Below are 12,032 nucleotides of genomic sequence, written 5' to 3'. Positions count from 1 at the left end.
ACCATTCCATGCCTTTTTACTCTAGAAATAAAAAGTAATGTGAACATACATTTTATATTCTTCTCATTCACAGATAGATAATAGTGAATGTCTTCAGAATGTTCCTCCTTTTATTTCCTTCCTGCTTTTTCCTTACTTACTGACTTTCAATTTTCTCTAGACTTCTCCCAGTCTTTCCCAAAAGTCCAAAAATGAGAGGGAGAAACCAATGAGGAAAGGAAATTCAGGGAAAAAGTAGTCAGTATTTAAGAAAACAATTTCAGGGCCCAGCAGTAAAAGCCTAATGGCTGAATCTTTGCCTTGCATGCACCGGGATTCCATATTGGCACCAGTTCATGTCCCTGCTGCTCCACATCCTATATATTTCCGTGACTATGGCCTGAAAAAGCAGTAGAGGACAGCCCAAAGCGTTGGGACCCTGCATGCATGTGAGAAACCCAGAAGAAGCTCCTGTCTCTTGTTTTGGGATTGGCTTAGCTCCAGCTGTTGCAGCTGCTTGGGGAGTGAAACAGCAGATGGAAGATCTTTCTCTCTGTCTCTCCTCTCTGTATATCTGCCTTTCCAATGGAAATAAATAAATCTAAAAAAAAATCAGCTCCAGTTCTCATTTAAACCCAGGAACACAAATAATAGTGAAGTTTCGAATTCCCACATTCGTCCTCTTGAACTTATGAGTGTCACGCTATAATCTATCAATGAGATGCAAGGGTTCTCCTAGGAGACCACCAAATGATCCATACTTAGGTGCTTCCAAATTCATGGGTAAATGGAATTTTTTAAAAAAATTTACTTTGGTATAATTTTTTAAATCCATAGATAGATATTACAATATTCATTTCCCATTATATTACAATATTCATTTCCCATTAATATTTTGAATATTCCTTATACAGATGTTTGATTTTTATAGTTGAAAGATGAGTAATACTACTAGGATTCTTTATTTTTAACATATTTCATCAATATGTTAATAATCAAAATAATTGCTAGCATACATTTTCAGATTTGAAACCTGCCTTACCCTAGCATCGCTGTCTTTCTGACATCATTCTTGGTCCTTGTTCCCTCTGCTTCAGCCCCACAAGCTGCTTTGTTTTTTTGTCTCCCAGGGATTTTTCTGCCTTGGAGCATTTTATGTAGGTTATTCTCTTTCTGTAGCTTTCAATCAGAAATCCATTTAGCAAATATCCACACCTCTTGAATCTATTCTTAGATGTCACTGTCTCAGTGGAGCCTACCCATAGCTCCCTACATTGAAAACTATAACTAGCTGTCTATCCTCAATACTCCCAATGCCTCTTCTTTCTCCATTTATTTTTGAATACCAATAGAATTTTTAATTTTAATCTATTTTTGTTATCTGAATCTCCCACTAGAATGTAATTGCAAAAGGGATAATATTTTTAGTTTTAAAATCCATAGATATATTCCATGTTCTTATTCTGGGGAAATTGGCTCATAGAGAGCCCTAAATAAACATTTTAAATTTAATTCATCAATCCTTCAATGCCTAGCAAATGCTTCTTTCTAATAACACACATGTTGCCTTGAACTGATTATGATTTGTGCTTTTTAAGGATTATTATTCTTGTTTGTTATTTATCAATTGTACTTAGCTTAACCATATAATTATGATTTAGCTTGCTTTTTGTTAACTTTACACATCTTGCAAATAATATATTTATCAATAGCATTTTCTGATGCATTCTCTCAATAATTAGGTTTGAAGGGCTTTGCACTAAGGTACAAATATAAATCATCCATATTATGTTAATGAATAAGACACAAAAAAATCCTTGCCATTTTGTTTTTACAGTGTCAAGTATTTTCTATATTAGCTGCTATATATTAAAAACTAGCGGATATTTGTCTTTTTGAGACTGGCTTATTTCACTAAGCATAATGGTTTCCAGTTTCATCTAATTTACATTTTAGTTTATAGAATACTAACATAAAACTTAAGAATTATATGTTTAGGTGCAAATTGTCATACATTCAAAATATTACTAAAATATTAAGTGAATCACTACTTTTCAGGTTTTATTTCTCTCTAGTTCTTTATATAGATCTTTTTCCCATTGGATTGTGGCTCTAACCGTGCCCTTTAGCACTGTATTTTACTCCTAGTCTATAGGAGCCATAACCATTATAATATAATGAGGCAAAAGTATGTGATCCACTGTTGTTGGGGGTGAAATTAAAAGGTATACAATAAAGTCATTAGAAACTCAGTCTTGAGACTCAGAGACATTAAAGCATGATTTGCAAAGCCATCCATCGCCAATTACATAAGCTTGGCAAGTGAAATAACCGCTCAGCATTTCCAGCCCTCTTCTGCCAAAGGTGGATGATATCAGTACTTACCTCATAAAGATGTTGAAAGGATTTATTGAGATAATGCAATGAAAAGCACTTAGATCAGATCTTGCAACATAGCTTATACTATAAAAATCAGCTATTATTTAATTATTATTGTTTGCAATAAAACAATGAAATCATAGTATTTACAATGAATCATCTCATCCAGCAAAGTTGAGATTTGTTCAGTTATAGAGCCCAGGTTTTGCCTCGGGAGAAAACATACACTAAATATTGGGGATTCTTTGTTTTAAAATGGGAGGTTAAGGGGGAAAAAAGGAAAAATCCCTCCTTTAGTTGTCTCCAAAGTTCTACCAAGTGGTGTCTGTTGATCACCCCTACCCCCGTTTTGCTGATACTACTGAGACAGAAGCTGAGGTGTTTCCACAGATGCACAAAAAATAAGTGCGGATGTACCAGAAACATGAACAAAGAAAATATGACTTTCCCAAAAAACACAGCACTCCTAAGTCCCTAAAGAACAGGGTCTTTCTACTTTTTAGTTTGTTTACTGGAAGATTAAGATTATGACTATAAAGTAAACTGAATCTGTGTCACTACAAATTATGGGCTAATCTTCCACCTTCAAGCACCAGCACTGCATACGGGTGCCAGTTTGTGTCCTGGTAGCCATGTGGGAGACACAGCATAGGCTCCCAGCTCTTGGCTTCCAATCAGCTCAGCTCCAACCACTGCAGCCCTTTAGGGAATGAATCAGTAGATGGATGCTCATTCTCTCTGTTTCTCCTTCTGTCTTTCTAATAAAAATAAATAAATCTTTTTTAAACTCCCCCAAAAGAATAAAAAAAAGAAGAGGAAAAGGACAGATTACAGAAAGAAGATGCAGAAAAGCATCATTATGTCTTAAAATTTTAAATATGAACTACATCACACTTGTTCTCTTCATATAAGTAATTGTTACAAAATTAAGAACTCTCAAATATCTCTCAACTCATTTTACCAGGTCAACTCTGATGTTTAAATCTATGATTAAAAAAAAAATACAGAATTGCAGTTCTATTTGATGTAAAAGTCACATATATAGACACACACAAATGATTCCTTTAAAAGGTATAATATTTGGATGAGGAAAAGAATCTAATGTTTTAGTTTGACTTTGCATTCCACAGTCTAAGATTCAATACATCACCCATCCAACAAAAGGCATGGGAAACTAGTTCTGGGAACGATGCTTGAGGAGGGAAAGCAAGAATATGCTCCAGATGGAGTGAATACTAAACGGGGCTGGTCACAGACTGTAGACCATAACTGAAAAGAAGGGCCAGGTCGGGGCTAGGAGAGATTGCACATGGAGAAAATGAGTGTGAGTCACTTCATGAAACACCTACTAAATATCTCCTGCTCTGCAGGGTATTGCACCAGATATCAATACTGACATGTTTTTAAACATGAGTAAGATGGTTCTGTTTCCAGGTGTTAGTAATCAAATAGAGCAAAGAAAGCAAGTTAACCAGTTAAATGACTCCAATAAAAGGTATAATATAGGGTGTTGGAAGTGAGGGACAGTGAAAATGAAAGGTTATGGGGTAACTTACTGTTTGCTGAAGGAAATGAAGAAGCAGTGGAACCAAGTGTGAGTCCCGAGCTATAAACCCTGTTTCTGAAGAATTGCGATGGCATGAACAGACTGAGACAATCAGTTTTAAAAGGTGGTATGACTGTTTGAAATAATGTTGACCCACTTGATGAGCCATTTTCCAGGGATTTTCAAGCTTGGAACAACTTCCAAAAAAATGGTCTCACGTGTGGGAGAAGAAAGATATCACAAAACGCCATAAACACCCAAACTAATACGTTAGTCATATCTATTTTCTTTTATACAGTCTGCCTTTTAACAAGTGCGTTAACGTGCACGCTTCAGCATTTTGATATTTGAACACTTACTTGGCTAAATTATGTCATAAGAGGAAAGGTTACATCAAATGTTTGACATACAAATGTCAGGATCAATAATACAGCAAGAGTCTGAATAGCTGAGTCAATGTACAAGTCCACATTGCTAATCATGCTGGGTTATGCTTAAAACAAACTCTCTTTAACTGGCAGTAGAGATGCTAGATGTGCAGAAACGTAATACAAAGACACTCGTTTCCTTCTCCATATCATAGCAAACAATCTTGTTTGAAATAATGCATGTTAGCTACACACTAATTATGATTGTTTCTGTCATTCTGTTAGTCCATCTTCTTAAATTATTTTATTTTGTATTTTTGACCAACATATATACTCTTATGAAGTACAGAGCAATACTTTGACATTTATACACAGTGTAAAGAAACCATGTGAGTTGCCTTTCCAGTTTTTTATTTCCGTACTTGGAACCTACTCGCTCCTCTTCTCCAGCTCATCATGCTGAATATCATAGTTTAATGCAAGCTATGGTTGCCTTCCTGTGTTGGGGAACACTGGGATTTGTTGCTTCTATCTAACTGTATTTCCCTTTAACTCCTCTCCCTGCATGCTCCTCAGTCTCCAATAATCACTATTGTAAACTCCCATGGGTTGTTGTTTTCCAGCTTCAGTGGAGAGTTTGCTACACAGGATAGTGATCTCTCCCACTTTCTCCTCCTATTGTTAATTCACCCACTCATACAGCTGAGGCAAGAAGTGAACCCAGGGTCCCTTAGAAATGCTGATGCCAAGGTCTTGACAGAGTTCCTGGGGTCTAGGGCCTGTCCTGAAATGCAGCTTGAGACATCGGGAGTACATGCACTCTCTCTTCTCTTTGGTATCATTCTCCCTGTTATGGGACATTATGACTTTCTGCCCTGTAGAAGCAATAGATTCTGACATTTGCAGTTAAGTTGAAGACACTATAACCAATTCAGGTTACCAAGCTGCTAATGCAGATCCTAGACTCAAACTCCAGACTTTCTGACTCAAAAGTTTAATATTCCCATCATACTCCAAAAATGCTAAAGTAATCTGGAGAAAAAAAATATAACATGTACCTTGATGGTCTTCTTACAATTAGATGAAGATAGAATAACTGCTTGGTTAAACCTACCATGTGTATCTAAATATTCACATGGAATTGAATAATAAATACGGTGCCTCGGTTGGAATCAGCAACAATGATCTTTCAATAATTCATTGAATAACAAGTAAGAGGTAGGAAAACAAATTTTATTTTAATATTTATAATAATGACTCAAAAGGGTAAAATTATAAGGTAAGCATAAAAAATAAATGTTTTGCTATTCAAATGATTAATATTCTCAGAGTGGAAAAATCTTTATGTGAGTATAAAGAGGGCTTTTTGTTGTCTGCTTTAATATTTTTTTTACCAAATAACTTCCAAATACTACATACAAACAAAATATGATAAATGTATCTATACATATACCATGTAATACTTTATATGACACCAACATTACAGAAATATGGATTATATGAATAATTCATAAGAAGTAAACTATGTATTGCTTTAATAACACTTATCTACAATTACTTTCAAATGCATGCAGGTGTGTAACTTTTCTAAATGAACACCAGTTGGCACTACTGCAGCAGCATCGTGACCAACAATATTCAGACCCAAAAGAAAACAAAGAATATGTGTTTTGTTATAAATGGCTCTCAACTATTTTAGGAAGAACATGGCTTAGCTGAAATGATTCAAAACTCCCTCAGCTACGCTCAAGAAATCATCATTCCAATGGATGGTGATTGGTATGATCTACATTTAATCCACCTACCAAATGATAGACAGTGAGGATTCAGTCCCAGAAAAATTCTACCTGTCAGCTCAAAGACAAAGAGAACATCACAAATTGAGCTTCCATAACCATTACTCATGCTGAGGGAAGAGGATTGGGCAATCACTAATTGAGATGTCTCACTGCTCACATTTTATCCCACCAAATTCAAGACGTGTAAGCAGTCAAGGTTAATACTGTAGTTACCATTTTAAAATAAAAATAAAAATTTATTCCCATAATGGACTTAATATACTGTCAGTCTCTTGATAAGCAGCTATCAACCATTCCATCAATAATAAAATAAGAAGGGCTGAGCGTGACTAATACTGATTCATTCAAGTATCTGCCAAGCAATATCATAGGTTAATTAATGGCCTTAAACTGAACTGTGATGATATATCTAGACTTGATATCTGCAGGTGCATTAAATGTGAAGTTGGATCAAAGAACAGTCAAATCTGAAAGCAAAGGAATTGGTTCTAGTTTCCTTCATTACTAGTCTGAAATGGAGTCTTCAGTATCAGAAGTTGGCAACAGAATGCCTGACTTGGTATAGCATTAGTACCATGGTTAATTTCATTCTGAAAATGTATTTATAAACTTGCCATTTCTGCCCATTTCTCAATTTATAAACTATAATACATGGGAGGATGTTTGTCATATCTCGAAATTACTTTATTCTGAGATTGCCAGTCTCACTGTACTGTTGGTACATACAAATTTGGTCAAGTGATAATAATAAAATCAATTGCATTGACTTTTCTCTGCATGGATACAAGATGGTGTCACTTGTCTGCATAATATGGTGTCACTTGTCTGCATAATTTCCTCCAATGATGTCTTGTGAATTGTTGAAAGTATCTCATGCAATCTTACCATTCTCATGTTTTTTTCCCCTGGACCCCTTTATTAACAGAACTGTCTAAATAAAAGGCTAAATAAATAAAATGTCTAAATAAAACCATTCAACAATGTAATTCTATGGTTTCTATTCATTTTTTTTAAAAAAAAACTCCTTTTAAAATATTTTACTTATTTGAAAGGCAAGAATTATGGTGGCAAGAAGGGATGGATAGGGATATTCCAACTACTGGTCCATTCCTCAACAGCATTAATGGCCAGGGCTCGGCCAGGTTGGATCCAGGAATTTGGAACTCCATTGGATCTTCCTCTGAAGTGGCAGTGGTCCATGTCCTCAAGCCATCTTCTGCTACTTTCCCTAGCACAGTAGTAGGTAGCTGGATTGGAAGTGGAACAGGCAGGACTCTAATCGGTGACCATATGGGATGCTGGCACTGCAGGCAGATGCTTAACCTATTGCATTACAATGCCAGTCCCTCACAATCTTTAAGAAGGTTGAAAGAGATACTTCCCAAAAGAGAATAACCAAAGCACTGATACATAAAGACATTTGGAGGGAAACACAGACAGATGCTCCAATTCATTTGTCATTCAGGTGTGCTAGTCAAAACTACAATGTAACACAGCAACATAACAGAATGGCTAAAATGAGGAAGACATGAAAAAGATCTGTTGGCAAGAATATAGAACAGTAAGAATTCTCATTCAGTTCTGGTACAAGCTAAAATTGTAGAACTACTTCAGGAAATAGTTCTGAAGTGTACATACCAACTATATACTCTATCATGCAGAAACTTTACCCCTATGTATGCATACATCCAAAAGAAATGCATACATGTACATAGCAGAAGATAGGTGCAAAAGTGTTCAGAGTGACATTCTCCAAAGAAAACCAGAACTAGAAGGTATGAAAACACTCATAAACAGTAAAACAAATAAACAAAATCATGGCATACTTCCAGAACAGGATGCTACAGAGCAATGCAAAAGAACTCCAAACCACAACATAGATGAATTGCACAACTTAATTTTGAGGGGAAAATATTCAGAAGACAGAAGAAAACACTCAGTATGATTTCATAACTCAAAAATAAGGCTAAGGTAATCTCTGGTTTTACAGATCAGAAGGAATGCATCTTCTGATCTCCAAAATCTCAGGCCATAGAAGAGCGCTTGAGGAACAATATCAAAATCTGAAATTGAAGTTTAGGAAAAAAGCAAGTGGGTGTGTGGGATTAGAGTTGGAATCAAGAAGAATTTGTAAGTACCATATATAAGGAAATATAAATTCTAGTCCAGGAGTACCTAGTAAGAGCTACATGAATAATAATAATAATAATGAAAATCATGCACTGGAGAACAATTAAAAAGATAAAAAGAAGAGGAAAATAGAAATGAGGAAATGAGAGATGGAAAGAGGGGGGATGAAGAAAAAGGAAATGGGAAAAAAGAGGGAAGTAGAAAGTGAGTCAAGAAGAGAGGGAAATGGAGAGGACAGAAGGGAGAGGAAAAGGGACAGAAGATGGAGGGGGAGATGCAGGAGGCCAGCGGGATGAAGACAACAAGAAACGGTACCCAGCTCCAACATGAAGTTACCAGTTGATGCATATAGCCCCTACGTGGTTTTCACATGTGGAGCCTCCTGATGTGCTGTCAGAAACTACAAAGATCAATTATCTGTCCTCCCATAATACAAGGCAGCTGAACAACAACAAGATAACTGTACTAAGCACATCACTCAGAAATTAACTCTTCAAAAGAAGAGTAAGGATGAAAAGCACAGAATAGTCCCTGATCCAAAGCAATACCTCAAAAGAACCCATCACTGGAAGTAGGCTGGCCTCAGGAAGGTTATGTCCTGAGGGCAGTTCCCACAGAAGGAATATCTCTGAGATCCACAGGCAGCATTCCCCACGCTGGCAAGGAAGCCTAAGAAGGGCTTTGAGTAGTGCACAATAACACTTCTCTACAGAACAGACACAAATGCAGCTTTGAGTGCATCGATATGGCCATAATGAAAAGCTTTTGCAAAGCAATGGTAGCAACAAAAATGTAGGGAATATAGCAATATATCTCCCTCTCTCCACAGAATGGCATCATGTTGGGCCTGGCGCGGTACCTCAGTGGCTAAATCCTCACCTTGTACACGCCGGCATTCCACATGGGTGCCAGTTCACGTCCTGGCTGCTCCACTTCCCTCCCAGTTCTCTGTTTATGGCCTGCAAAGTCAGTGAAGGATAGCCCAAAGCCTTGGGACCCGCACCCACATGAGAGATCCTGGTTTCAGATCAACTGAGCTCTGGCCTTGGCAGCCACCTGTACAGTGAACCAGTGGATAGAAGATCTTTCTCTCCTTCTCTCCCGCTCTGTGTAAATCTGACTTTCTAATAAAAATAAATCTTTTTGTAAATGACTTCATGTTAGTCTTGTAATGATTTGGTTCAACACCAACCTGCCTCTTCAGTCTTCTGCAACTTTTTCATTCACCCTATTGATTATTTGCTGCACATTCAACACAGTATTGTTCTGCACTCAGTTTTGAGAAACTCTACAGCAATATTCACATAAAAACATACACTTTTCCACCAAAGAGATGTCTGTCTATGTCCTAAGGCAATTATAAGTCTCACAAAGTCGGAGAAGGAATGCCTAAGCATTACTCATCAACAGTGCTCAGGGAAGATCCCATACACACACCCAGGAAAGAATTGCCTGATCCATAATGCCACTGTTGTTTAATTCTCTACTCATCGGGCCTACAAAACCAAGAAATGCCCCCAAAAGAATTATGAAGATAGAGGATTAAGAGGAAAAACAGTTGTTGACACTAGTGGTCTGGAGGAGTGTGCTTTTGGCAAAGAGCCCCAAGAAAATGAAAGCCCAGAACTACACCTGCCTCCACACCTTCAGCCCCCACACTCCACCCACATTCTTTCCCATATGTCCCATTCAGCTGTCCAGACCCTGAGGGAGCTGCACACAAAGCCAGATGGCTTTGCCTCTCACCTTCTGCTTGTCCACTCCTCCCTGAACTCATTGACTCAACACAATTAGCATACTTGTTTGCATTTTGATGACAGATATTGATTGAGCAAAGCAACCCTTTAGGGTGAAGACAGAGAGAAAAGAAAGAAAGAAAAAATAAGGAAAAAATGAGAACTCCCCAGACTTGAAGTTCTTGGCACTGAAATATGTTCATGTGGCGGAGGTGGGGCTTGGCCTGAAGGAAAAATGAAATCAAGCGTGCCATCAAAATAACTAGGTCAATTTCCAGCTTCTTCTTGGAAGGCTTTCGCTTCTTGTCTCCCCTCCCTGCTGGGCCCTCATTCTGGCTGTGCTAACCAACTTTGTTGTAAATAACTGGCTCTCTCCACCACCATCTCAAAGTCTAAACGGCTCCGGGAATTGAACAAATTGCTTACCCACCTTGAATCAAAGTGTACCATCCTGCTCCTTCAATTTGGACATCTGGACTTGAAGGTACCTATGGTGTTCCAGTCCTGGCAAACAGTGAAATCCTGTACAGTGCCTTCTGGAATGCTGGGCTTCACCCACTGGCTTCATCAGAGCAGGACTTTGGGTCCTCAGCACTGAGTTAAATCACACAAAGTACCTAGGAACATAGTTTTATGTCAATGGTTATAAACATGATTTATCAGGCTTCCACAGAATCAAGCAGAAAAAAAAAAATAAGCCGAAAGTAGAATTCCAAAAAGTTCCAAATAAAGTCAGAATTCCAAAAGCCCTAGGGGAAAACAGAAAGTCAGGAAGGGTTCTTTCATACCAAACATTCGCAGCACATATGGTCCACATTTGGTCAGGAAGCAGGTAGGAGAGAATGTGGCATGAATAAATACATCTACCACAGTTCTCATTTATTTGTTATTTGTTAATACATCTCTTTCTATACCTTTCTACATCAGGGATGAGACTTATTTTGTTCATCTTGCTATCCACTGCAATACAATACTTCACATAGTGTTAGACATTTAATACACCGATCCCTCAACCTTTCCATGCACTCACCTTTTCAAGAAATCCACGGAACACTCTCTCAAAGATTTTTGTCTCCCTTTGATCAATATTCTCTGACCCCATGTTCTTAGTTCTTAGTTGCCCACAGTATATGTATACACACAGAACATGTTTAAAACAGTAGATTGAGGAAAGTCCTTCATAGCCTGGGCTGGATCTGCCATCAAATTCTTAAGTTGGGAGTGGTAGGTCTCTAGCCTAGCAGTTAAGGCACCCCTAACACACATTAGAGTCCCTGAATTCTATTCCTGTCTTAGTTCACTGCTATTGTTCCCTGCCACAGCAGGCTCTGAGAGATAGCTGAGATTCTCAAATAACTGAGTTCCTGTACCACACATGGAAGATCTGGATTTATTTCCTGGCTCCAGGATTCTGCCCTGGTCTAGTCACAGTCATTGTGGGAATTTTTGGAAGGCATTAACAAGTGGAAACTCACTCTATTATTCTACTGTATATATCCTCCATCTACTTATCTCTATGGGTCTCTTTGTGTTCTCTACCTCACAAATTAAAAAAAAAAAAAACTTCTGAAAAAGTAAAAGGAAATATGAAAGCTGCCAGGATCTGCCATGTTAACTTCCAGCCTTAGACATGGATCAACATGTTGAGAAGTTAGCACTGTGCAGAGTATCACATATTAACACCAGTTCATGCATCAGCGGCTCCATTTCTGATTCAGCTCCCCGATAATGCAGCTGAGAAAGCAGCTGGCAATGGCCCAAGTACTTGGATCCCTACTTGAATCCTTGTCTCTACAGTGGGAGCCCCAGATGGAGTTCCTGGTTTTAGCATGCACCAGCCCTGATCATTGCAACCATTTCGTGAGTGAATCAGCCAATGAATGATACCTGACTCACTCGCTCATTCATATATATTCTCTCTCTCTCTCTCTCTCTCTTCCTCCACCCCAACTCACCCCAACGCCTGTAACTCTGATTTTCAAATAAATAAGTAAATAAATATTTTTTTAAGAAAAAGATGGCTAGAACATGGGTAGAATGCGAATTTGTGTGATTGGTGGGGGAGGGAGGCATCTAGATAACTTCAGCATGATAC

This window comes from Ochotona princeps, chromosome 30, assembly GCF_030435755.1.
Source record: "Ochotona princeps isolate mOchPri1 chromosome 30, mOchPri1.hap1, whole genome shotgun sequence".
NCBI classification, from domain to species: domain Eukaryota; kingdom Metazoa; phylum Chordata; class Mammalia; order Lagomorpha; family Ochotonidae; genus Ochotona; species Ochotona princeps.
This window is presented reverse-complemented; position numbering follows the sequence as displayed.